Genomic DNA, 12757 nt, shown 5'->3' on the forward strand with positions numbered 1-12757 from the left:
TGGGAACTCTGCTCGGCGATGAGTACAGGCGGTTCAAGGGTGTGCGCAAGGAGATCAAGTCTCTCACTCATGAGCTCGCCGCCATGGAGACTTTTCTCCTCAAGATGTCCGAGGTGGAGGATCCTGATGCGCAGGATAAAGTATGGATGAATGAAGTCCGGGAGCTTTCTTATGACATGGAGAATGCCATCGACGACTTCATGCAAAGTGTTGATGACAAAGATGAAAAGCCAGATGGCTTCATTGAGAAAATCAAAAACTCATTTTGGAAATTGGGGATGTTGAACTTCCGCCGTCGGAGTGGCAGAGATATCCAAGATCTGAAGAAACAAATCATTGAGGTGGGTGACAGGAATGGAAGATACAGGACTGGTGTGGCTATCTCCAACTCCAAGAATGCAACTGTTGACCCTCGAGCTCTTACTATCTTTGAGCATGCCTCAAAATTGGTGGGAATTGACGAACCTAAGGCTGAGATAATCAAACTGTTGACTCAAGAGGATGGACGCACTTCTGCAGAAGAGCCATTGAAGGTAGTCTCCATTGTTGGATCCGGAGGAACAGGCAAGACAACTCTTGCATACCAAGTGTACCAAGACCTCAAAGGAAAATTTGACTGTTCGGCCTTCCTATCCGTGTCGCGAAATCCAGACATGATACATATCATGAGAACTATTCATAGTCAAGTTAGCCATCAAGAATATTCTAAAACGGAAGCAGCAAATGTACAACAAGTTATCATCAATATCAGTAATTTTCTAGCCGACAAAAGGTGCATGCTATCTCTATCATTTTTTTTTCACTTTCACTTCTGTCTTTGAATGTATAAATCTCTATCATTTGTACTAGTGGAATTTGTTGAAAAGTTCCATGAAAACATCTATATTCATACTTTCCCCATATGTAAAAAAAAGTAGTGGTCAAATGTTTGTAATAAAGAACGTGTCGATTTTCTAAACAAAAGAAATAGAACGGAGAGTGTACAGAGAACAACCTGTCCTAGGAGTTTGTTTGATATACTATGATATTCAAGACATAGCTAATCCCTTTTGTTGACTTATATATGGCTTGACTATGTGTGACCTATAATGTTTGTAGCACTTTACCTCATGAATGGTTTGGACAGTGATTTTGATGATATCTAGATGCTCGTTTTGCAAGTGTAGCATCCACGTCACCCTTGTTTTCACACAAAGGCTGCCACACACATCACATTCTTTTTGCACCTCCACCTCTCCCTTCTCTGGGTCTGTTTCCTGTTCAGACCAGCTCCATTGTGCCTCCATTCACTCTTCCTCTCCTCTCAAAGGTGCAATGCTCTATTGAGACCAGCTCGGATGAGATCCACTAGGCCTTTGCCAGTATTGTTGCCCTACATGCCCATACGTCATCGGTGATTTAACTCCAATAAAGCTATAGTTTACTAGCTTAACTGAGCCTAAATTAGTTTTGGACGAAAAGACAGCCAGCTGCTCCTTTTCATTGATGAAGATGGAGAAGGTTCTAAAAGTCAGTAACACAAGAAAATAAAAAGGCAACAGTCACAATTGGCCCACACAGCCAGTACTAGTTAAAACATATTTTTTTCTATATATTATATATGTAGTTTACACTGTTTTCATTTTGTATCACTGGATCTTCTGGTCAACACCAAGATTCTTGCTTGTTGCTTATGACCACCTGATCGGCGCCCCTTCCACACAAATTAAGTATATATGATTATTCATCTTTTGATCCATCTCTTGTACGTCTTTCAACTTAACTGTCCAGTTTTGATCTTTTCTGTGTCATGCCTCACATTAAAAAAATTGCTTCCATGCCAGTTGTTTAAACAATCTCTTATCCCCCGTCTCTTGGTAATGTGCCAAACTAATTAACATGGATGTGGTCACATGAATTAAGTCTCTAACATATGCCCTATTAATACTTTTGTATTTATCCTCTTCATGTTGGCAATGTTAACGTGTTTCATTTATTCTGTCTATCTATGTCTACATTCTTTATTTGAAAGATATTCTAATCCATGTACAGGTACTTTGTTGTTGATGATGATATATGGGACATCGACACATGGGATATTATTAAGTGTGCATTCCCCACTACAAGTTATAGTAATAGAATAATCACCACTACTCGTTTGAACAATGTCGCTCATTCATGTTGTTCAACATTTAGTGGTCATATTTATTATATAAGGCCTCTTGATATGGTGCACTCAAGGCAATTATTTCATAGAAGATTATTCAAGCCTGGTGAAAATTGTCCTTCATACCTTCAAGAAGTTTCAGAGCAGATATTGGAAAAATGCCACGGGTTACCTTTGGCGATAGTCGCTATATCTGGTTTATTGGCTAACACAAGAAGAGAAGAAAATATATGGAATCAGGTGAAAGATTCAATTGGTCGTGCACTTGAAAGAAATCCTAGCATCGAAGGAGTGATGAAGATATTGTCGCTTAGTTACTTTGATCTGCCTCCTTATCTAAAAACTTGTCTCTTATATCTGAGCATATATCTAGAAGATTCTACTATTGGGAAGAAGGGCCTGATAAAAAGATGGATTGCCGAAGGATTTATTCATACAGAAGGCTGATACACAACATATGAGTTAGGAGAAATGTGCTTTAATGAGCTACTGAATAGGGGTTTGATCCAACCTGTGGAGACGAATGAATATGACATGGTGGAGAGTTGTCAAGTTCATGATACAATTCTTGATTTCATCATATCCAAGTCTATAGAAGAAAACTTCGTTACATTACTTGGCGATCCCATTCTGACAATTAAGAACCAAAGCAAAGTTGTTCGTCGACTCTGTCTCCAAGGTGCCAAGGAAGGAAATTCAACAGTACTAACAACAGGTCTCGTGTTGTCCCATGTCCGATCACTTATTGTGGTCAGAGGTGTTGTGGAAATCCCTTCTTTGGCAGAGTTCAGACATCTGCGTGTTCTCGACTTGAGTGACCAATCACTGAAAGAACATCATCTTGAAAACATAGTGAAGTTGTTCCAGCTGAGGTACTTGAACCTTGAAACTACAACAATAAGCAAACTCCCTTAACAAATCGGGCGTTTGGGGTTCTTAGAGATGCTGGACCTAAGTGACACTTGTGTAGAAGAATTACCCACGTCTATTGTTAATCTTGGAAAATTGTCCCATCTAATTGTTGATAATTATGTTAAATTTCCTGATGGAATTGCAAAGATGCAAGCACTGGAGACGTTGGAAGATGTGAGGGTCTCCATTCAGCCGTTTGACTTCCTATGGGGCCTTGGCCAACTAAAGAATTTGAGAAATCTGCAGCTTGACCTTCGTTTTGAAGTTGATACTGAGGATGCATATGTGGCTGAAGAGGAGTGCAACAAAGCTATCTTCTCTTCCCTGTGTAAGCTAGGCACCCAGAACCTCCGCTCCCTGACTATTTATGGAGGGAGCAGCCTCTTACAGGAACCTTTGTGCCGGCCGACCCTCAAGAAACTTATTACCCGGTCTTCAGCCATTTCGCAGGTTCCGACATGGGTGAGCTCCCTCATAAACCTCCAACTGTTACGCCTTACAGTGAAGGGAATCAAGAAAAGTGATCTCTGCATCCTTGGAGCCTTACCTGCTCTGCTCATTTTGCATCTGGAGGAAGTAACACGCTCAAATGAAAAGATAAGAATCAGTAGTGAAGTTGGGTTCCAATTTTTGAGGATTTTTACTTATGATGCACATTGGGTGAGATCAAAATTGGATGGGTTCCGATGGTCGCTAGTTGCGGTATATGGGGCAGCGCAACCTGAATTTAAACCCGATTTTCTTGCCGATTTAGTGAGGATTTGTGGAGATGAAAATCTGCCACTACTAGTCGGGGGAGATTTCAATATCATTCGGAGAAGAGAAGAAAAGAATAATGACAATTTCAATGGACGTTGGTCTATGATGTTTAACATGATTATCGAGAGCCTCAATTTGAGAGAAATTGAGCTCACCGGTAGACAGTTTACATGGGCCAACTCGTTACCTGTTCCGACTTATGAAAAGCTAGATAGGGTACTTGCTAGTGTGGAGTGGGAACAAAAATATCTGTTGGTGTCGGTTCATGCGATGCAAAGAGCGATCTCGGATCATACACACTCCTTTAGATTCGGGAGAGGCTACCCATGTTGCAAACAAAAACATCTTCTCCTTCGAGCAAAGCTGGTTTGAGCGAGAAGGATTTATGGAGATGATTGCACGCGAATGGGCTAAGCCAATTACAGGAAGGACACATGTCGAGAGATGGCAGAATAAGATTAGACACCTCTGACAATTTCTGAGAGGATGGGCCAGGAGATGTGGGATTTAATAAGCCAGAAAAAAGAACGTCTAACTCAACTTCATTGAGGCACTAGATAAAGAAAGTGCTGAAACCACTCTTCTTTTTGTTAATGAGCATCGAACCAAGTCCGAGGCTGAGCAAGGCCTACGTGTTCTCTGAGAGAGGAGGAAGCCAAGTGGGCGTTGCGTGCGAAAACGCTTAAGGTTGTCCAAGGGGACGACAACACACAGTTCTTCCATTATGGTTGCAAATGGTAAACATAGGAAGAAGAAGATCATACAACTTGAACAGGACGAGGGAACAATAGTGGGGCATGAAAATCTGAAAGCGTATATTTCAACTATTATAAAAGCCTTTTGGACCTCCGAATACTTCCACGATGTCTCTTGTGAAGGAAACATGCCCTAGAGGCAATAATAAAGCTATTATTTATTTCCTTATATCATGATAAATGTTTATTATTCATGCTAGAATTGTATTAACCGGAAACATTATACATGTTCCTATGACTATGAGATTATGCAACTCCCATTTACCGGAGGAACACTTTGTGTGCCACCAAACGTCACAACGTAAATGGGTGAGTATAAAGGTGCTCTACAGGTGTCTCCGAAGGTACTTGTTGGGTTGGCGTATTTCGAGATTAAGATTTGTCACTCTGATTGTCGGAGAGGTATCTCTGGGCCCTCTCGGTAATGCACATCACTTAAGTCTTGCAAGCATTGCAACTAATGAGTTAGTTGCAGGATGATGTATTACAGAACGAGTAAAGAGACACTACAAGAAATATGTCAACTTGTGACCACCACTATTGGTCACTGAAAGGTCATGGTTTTTTATGTGCGACATTTTTGTGACCAAAAACAGAAGGTCAAAAGCTGGCGGTCATAAACTGACTATAGCGACCTTTCTTCTGGAATGGTCGAAGACGTTTATGACCAAAATACGTCTACTGTGACGTTTTGGTCACTAGCAACCTCCCCAGGCCACGTAGGCATCCAGCGTGGCAATCTGACGTGGCACAAGATTCAGCCCGGTCCAATTTGATTTTCTACATGGGCCTAGCCCAACAATTCGGCCTTTTACATATTTTTTCTTGATTAATTTTGGTCAACTACATGGGCCAGGCCCAACATTTAAGCCATTTTATTTTTGGGCCGTAGCCTTTTTAGTCCATTGAGTTTTCTAGTTTCAGCCATTATACATTGGGGTACCACTAGTAAGCCAACCCCACATGTCATGCTTATCTCAAAATATGTCCCACATGTCAGAAATTTCGAAATTTGTCAAACAACCATTATAACTTGGACCCTCTTGTCAGGTTTCCATTTCACGGGTATTCAAATCACATACACAATCATTGTTTTGAACAGACTAGAGAGCAAATGAAATTCGTCCAAAACAAGACTACATTAGTCTATTACAATTCAGTATACTACAACCCAGACATGCGTACAATTACAACACATAATATGCTCCTCTTTGTTGATATGATTCACAGCTTCGGCCTTGGATTCACACTTCACCTGTGCAAAGAATAAGAATGAAAATATAAGAATAAGAATGTGTTCATGGAGTGATCCAATAACTTATAAGCAAGAATTGACATCAAATGCCATGTAGATAAATAGTATGACTAACACTAACCAGTATGTGTTCATGGAGTGAAAAATGTTCTCACTAGCTAGGATTTTTTTGGTATATAGTATACTGACATGTGTAACTCTAACTAAATTGATCATAGAAATGAAAAGAACTATAAGCATGTTTTTTGGGTATATAGTATACTGACATGTTCATTCAGAATCCAGGCAACAGCAGATACACACCAGCAGATACACATTCAGAATCCAGTCAAATTTTAAGCAACAGCAGAACAGATCTAACAGACCAGACCATAATCAGCATGCATCAGGATTTATGGTTCTAGCAAAAAAGTGGCTGACTAACAAACTAGATATGCTTCTGCAGACTAACAAAATGGCAACAAACATACTAATCAGATTGATTCGTTCAATTAGGGCTTGTTATAGATTATGCCCATCTAATTTATTCCCATCTAATTTATACAAAATGGCAGCAAACATACTAATCAGATTTATACTAACAAACTAGATATATTCCCATCTAATTTATTCCAATGGATTATGCCATGTTAGTACTGAATCTACAATATTCTAATTACCTGCAACAAATCAGTAGCATACATGACATCAAAGGGATGCAAACTAGATAATTTAGTAGTCTTCTACAGCACAGAACAGTAGGCATTCTAACTTGCAGCAGAAAATCAGTAGCTAGATGACCACCAACAACACAAATCAGCTCAAACACTCGGTCCTCGATGTGGCGTACAATAAGTAATCAGCCATGGAACCAAGGCCAAACTCTAGCATCACAGAAAGCAGAGGGGAACAAATGGGTGGAGGGGCTCACCATGGGGGTGCTGCTGCTGCTTATCCATGGTCGGTCGTCCTACATCCATCCGGCGACAATTGCTCATTCATGGCAGGAAACCACATCACATCTCAGTCAAAGGCATGGAGGGTAAGGGAAGAAGAAGAAACTGAAGGTAAGAAGACTTGGATGGCGTCGGAGCAGTGGTGGAGGGGCGTCCTCCATGGGCGCCGCCTCTGCGTCCACCACCGGGAACATCTCGGTCAGGTCCTTGGCCCGCAGCGCCTGCACGCACTGTTGGAAATATGCCCTAGAGGCAATAATAAATTAGTTATTATTATATCATATTTCATTGTTCATGATAATCGTTTATTATCCATGCTAGAATTGTATTGATAGGAAACTCAGATACATGTGTGGATACATAGACAACACCATGTCCCTAGTAAGCCTCTAGTTGACTAGCTCGTTGATCAATAGATGGTTACGGTTTCCTAACCATGGACATTGGATGTCGTTGATAACGGGATCACATCATTAGGAGAATGATGTGATGGACAAGACCCAATCCTAAGCATAGCACTAGATCGTGTAGTTCGTATGCTAAAGCTTTTCTAATGTCAAGTATCATTTCCTTAGACCATGAGATTGTGCAACTCCCGGATACCGTAGGAGTGCTTTGGGTGTGCCAAACGTCACAACGTAACTGGGTGGCTATAAAGGTACACTACGGGTATCTCCGAAAGTGTCTGTTGGGTTGGCACGAATCGAGACTGGGGATTTGTCACTCCGTGTGACGGAGAGGTATCTCTGGGCCCACTCGGTAGGACATCATCATAATGTGCACAATGTGATCAAGGAGTTGATCACAGGATGATGTGTTACGGAACGAGTAAAAGAGACTTGCCGGTAACGAGATTGAACAAGGTATCGGGATACCGACGATCGAATCTCGGGCAAGTATCGTACCGATAGACAAAGGGAATTGAATACGGGATTGATTAAGTCCTTGACATCGTGGTTCATCCGATGAGATCATCGTGGAACATGTGGGAGCCAACATGGGTATCCAGATCCCGCTGTTGGTTATTGACCGGAGATCGTCTCGGTCATGTCTGCATATCTCCCGAACCCGTAGGGTCTACACACTTAAGGTTCGATGACGCTAGGGTTATAAAGGAAGTTTGTATGTGGTTACCGAATGTTGTTCGGAGTCCCGGATGAGATCTCGGACGTCACGAGGAGTTCTGGAATAGTTCGGAGGTAAAGATTTATATATGGGAAGTCCTGTTTTGGTTACCAGAAGAGTTTCGGGGTTTATCGGTAATGTACCGGGACCACCGGGAGGGTCCCGGGGGTCCACCAAGTGGGGCCACCTGCCCCGGGGGTGGGAACCCTAGAGGGGGCGCAGCCCCTCCCCTTCCCTATATATATTGAGGCATTGGGCTACCCACAACAGGCGATTCGATCTCTCGCTGGTGCAGCCCTGCATCTCTCTCTCCCTCCTCTTATGTGGTGCTTGGCGAAGCCCTGCAGGATTGCCACGCTCCTCCATCACTGCCACGCTGTTGTGCTGCTGCTGGATGGAGTCTTCCTCAACCTCTCCCTCTCTCCTTGCTGGATCAAGGCGTGGGAGACGTCACCGGGCTGCACGTGTGTTGAACGCGGAGGTGCCGTGCGTTCGGCACTTGGTCATCGGTGATTTGAATCATGACGAGTACGACTCCATCAACCCCGTTCACTTGAACTCTTCCGCTTAGTGATCTACAAGGGTATGTAGATGCACTCTCCTTCCCCTCGTTGCTGGTCTCTCCATAGATAGATCTTGGTGACACGTAGGAAAATTTTGAATTTCTGCTACATTCCCCAACAGTGGCATCATGAGCTAGGTCTATTGCGTAGATTCTATGCACGAGTAGAACACAAAGTAGTTGTGGGCGTAGATCTTGTTCAATATTCTTGCCATTACTAGTCTTATCTTGATTCGGCGGCATCGTGGGATGAAGCGGCCCGGACCGACCTTACACGTACTCTTACGTGAGACAGGTTCCACCGACTGACATGCACTAGTTGCATAAGGTGGCTAGCGGGTGTCTGTCTCTCCTACTTTAGTCGGATCGGATTCGATGAAAAGGGTCCTTATGAAGGGTAAATAGCAATTGGCATATCACGTTGTGGTTTTGCGTAGGTAAGAAACGTTCTTGCTAGAAACCCATAGCAGCCACGTAAAACATGCAAACAACAACTAGAGGACGTCTAACTTGTTTTTGCAGGGTATGCTTTGTGATGTGATATGGCCAAAAGGATGTGATGAATGATATATGTGATGTATGAGATTGATCATGTTCTTGTAATAGGAATCACGACTTGCATGTCGATGAGTATGACAACCGGCAGGAGCCATAGGAGTTGTCTTAATTTATTTATGACCTGCGTGTCAACATAAACGTCATGTAATTACTTTACTTATTGCTAACCGTTAGCTGTAGTAGTAGAAGTAATAGTTGGCGTGACAACTTCACGAAGACACGATGATGGAGATCATGGTGTCATGCCGGTGACGATGATGATCATGGAGCCCCGAAGATGGAGATCAAAAGGAGCAAAGTGATGATGGCCATATCATGTCACTATTTGATTGCATGTGATGTTTATCATGTTTATACATCTTATTTACTTAGAACGACGGTAGTAAATAAGATGATCCCTTACAACAATTTCAAGAAGTGTTCTCCCCTAACTGTGCACCGTTGCTAAAGTTCGTCGTTTCGAAGCACCACGTGATGATCGGGTGTGATAGATCCTTACGTTCACATACAACGGGTGTAAGACAGATTTACACACGCGAAACACTTAGGGTTAACTTGACGAGCCTATCATGTACAGACATGGCCTCGGAACACAGAAGACCGAAAGGTCGAGCATGAGTTGTATAGAAGATACGATCAACATGAAGATGTTCACCGACGTTGGCTAGTCCGTCTCACGTGATGATCGGACACGGCCTAGTTGACTCGGATCATGTAATCACTTAGATGACTAGAGGGATGTCTATTTGAGTGGGAGTTCATAAGATGAACTTAATTATCCTGAACATAGTCAAAAGGATTTTGCAAATTATGTCGTAGCTCATGTTATAGTTCTACTGTTTAGATATGTTCCTAGAGAAAAATTAGTTGAAAGTTGATAGTAGCAATTATGCGGACTAGGTCCGTAAACTGAGGATTGTCCTCATTACTTCATAGAAGGCTTATGTCTTTAATGCACCGCTCAGTGTGCTAAACCTCGAACGTCGTCTGTGGATGTTGCGAACATCTGACATACACATTTTGATAACTACGTGATAGTTCAGTTAAACGGTTTAGAGTGGAGGCACCGAAGACGTTTTAAAACGTCGCGAAACATATGAGATGTTTCGAGGGCTGAAATTTGGATTTCAGGCTCGTGCCCACGTCAAGAGGTATAAGACCTCCGACGATTTTTCTTAGCCTGCAAACTAAGGGAGAAAAGCTCAATTGTTGAGCTTGTGCTCAGATTGTCTGAGTACAACAATCATTTGAATCGAGTGGGAGTTGATCTTCCAGATGATATAATGATGTTTCTCCGAAGTCATTACCACCAAGCTGCTAGAGCTTCGTGATGAACTATAATATATCAGGGACATATATGATGATCCTTGAGATATTCGCGATGTTTGACACTGCGAAAGTAGAAGTCAAGAAGGAGCATCAATTGTTGATGGTTAGTGAAACCACTAATTTCAAGAAGGGCAAGGGCAAGAAGGGATACTTCATGACACGGCAATTCAGCTGCTGCTCTAGTGAAGAAACCCAAGGTTGAACCCAAACCCGAGACTGAGTGCTTCTGTAATAAGGGGAACAGCCACTGGAGCAGAATTACCCTAGATACTTGGTAGATGAGAAGGCTGGCAAGGTCGATAGAAGTATATTGGATATACATTGTGTTGTTGTGTACTTTACTAGTACTCCTAGTAGCACCAGGGTATTAGATACCGGTTCGGTTGCTAAGGGTTAGTAACTCGAAATAAAAGTTACGGATTAAACAGAGACTAGCTAAAGGTGAGCTGACGATATGTGTTGGAAGTATTTCCAATGTTGATATGATCAAGTATCGTACGCTCCTTCTACCATCGAGATTGGTGTTTGTGTTGAGCATAGACATAATTGGATTATGTCTATCGCAATACGGTTATTCTTTTAAGGAGAATAATGGTTACTCTGTTTATTTGAATAATACCTTCAATGGTCTTACACCTAAAATGAATGGTTTATTGAATCTCGATCGTAGTGATACACATTTTCATGCCAAAGGTATAAGATAGTAATGATAGTACCACACAAATGTGGCACTGCAATTTGAGTCATATCGGTATAAAACGCATGAAGAAGCTCCATGTTGATGGATCTTTGGACTCACTCATTTTTGAAAAGTTTGAGACATGCGAATCATGTCTATTGGTGTGTATGCATGAAGAAACTCCATGCAAATGGACCGTTTGGACTCACTTGATTTTGAATCACTTAAGGCATGCAAATCATACCACATGGGCAAGATGACTGAAAGCCTCGGTTTCAGTAAAATGGAACTAGAAAGCAACTTGTTGGAAGTAATACATTTTGATGTGTGCAGTCCAATGAGTGCCGAGGCATGTAGTGGATATCGTTATGTTCTTACTTCACAGATGATTTGAGTAGATGTTGAGTATATTTACTTGATGAATCACGAGTCTGAATTATTGAAAGGTTCAAGTAATTTCAGGGTGAAGTTGAAAGATCGTCGTGACAAGAGGATAAAATATCTATGATATGATCATAGAGATGAATATCTGAATTACAAGTTTGGCACAGAATTAAGACATTGTGGAAATTGTTTCACAACTAATACAGCCTGGAACACCATAGTGTGATGGTGTGTCCGAACATCATAACTGCACCCTATTGGATATGATGCATACCATGATGTCTCTTATCGAATTACCACGATAGTTTATGGGTTAGGCATTAAAGACAACCACATTCACTTTAAATAGGGCACCACGTAATTCCGATGAGATGACACCGTATGAACTATGAGAAACCTAAGCTGTCATTTCTTAAAAGTTTGGGGCTGCGACGCTTATGTGAAAAGTTTCAGGCTGATAAGCTCGAACCCAAAGCGGATAAATGCATCTTCATAGGACACCGAAAACAGTTGGGTATACCTCCTGTCTCAGATCCGAAAGCAATAAGGGATTGTTTCTAGAATCGGGTCCTTTCTCGAGGAAAAGTTTCTCTCGAAAGAATTGAGTGGGAGGATGGTGGAGACTTGATGAGGTTATTGAACCGTCTCTTCAATTAGTGTGTGGCAGGGCACAGGAAGTTGTTCCTGTGGCACCTACGCCAATTGAAGTGGAAGCTTATGATAGTGATCATGAAACTTCAAATCAAGTCACTACCAAACCTCGTGGGATGACAAGGATGCGTACTACTTCAGAGTGGTACGTAATCCTGTCTTGGAAGTCATGTTGCTAGACAACAATGAACCTACGAGCTATGGAGAAGCGATGGTGGGCCTTGATTCCGATAAATGGCTTGAGGCCATATAATCCGAGAGAGGATCCATGTATGAAAACAAAGTGTATACTTTGGAAGAACTACTTGATGGTCGTAAGGCTGTTGAGTGTAGATGGATTTTAAAAGGAAGACGGACAATGATGGTAAATGTCACCATTAAGAAAGCTCGACTTGTCGTTAAGATGTTTTCTGACAAGTTCAAGGAGTTGACTACGGTGAGATTTTCTCACTCGTAGCGATGCTAAGAGTCTGTTGGAATTATATTAGCAGTCACTGCATTATTTATGAAATCTTGCAGATAGGATGTCAAAACATTGTTTCCTCGAAGATTTTCTTGAGGAAAGGTTGTATGTGATACAACCGGAAGGTTTTGTCAATCCTGAAAGATGCTAATAAGTATGCAAAGCTCCAGCAATCCTTCTAAGGACTGGAGTAAGCATCTCGGAGTTGGAATGTATGCTTTGATGAGATGATCAAAGATTTTGG

At 41.9% G+C, this 12757-nt stretch overlaps 1 pseudogene; it reads left to right on the top strand.

Moving 5' to 3' along the window:
- The first annotated feature begins 68 nt into the window (after window positions 1-68).
- The window catches only part of LOC125518375, a 36241-nt pseudogene continuing 23552 nt past the window's right edge, over window positions 69-12757 (top strand).

Source organism: Triticum urartu, chromosome 7, assembly GCF_003073215.2.
Source record: "Triticum urartu cultivar G1812 chromosome 7, Tu2.1, whole genome shotgun sequence".
Lineage (NCBI taxonomy): Eukaryota > Viridiplantae > Streptophyta > Magnoliopsida > Poales > Poaceae > Triticum > Triticum urartu.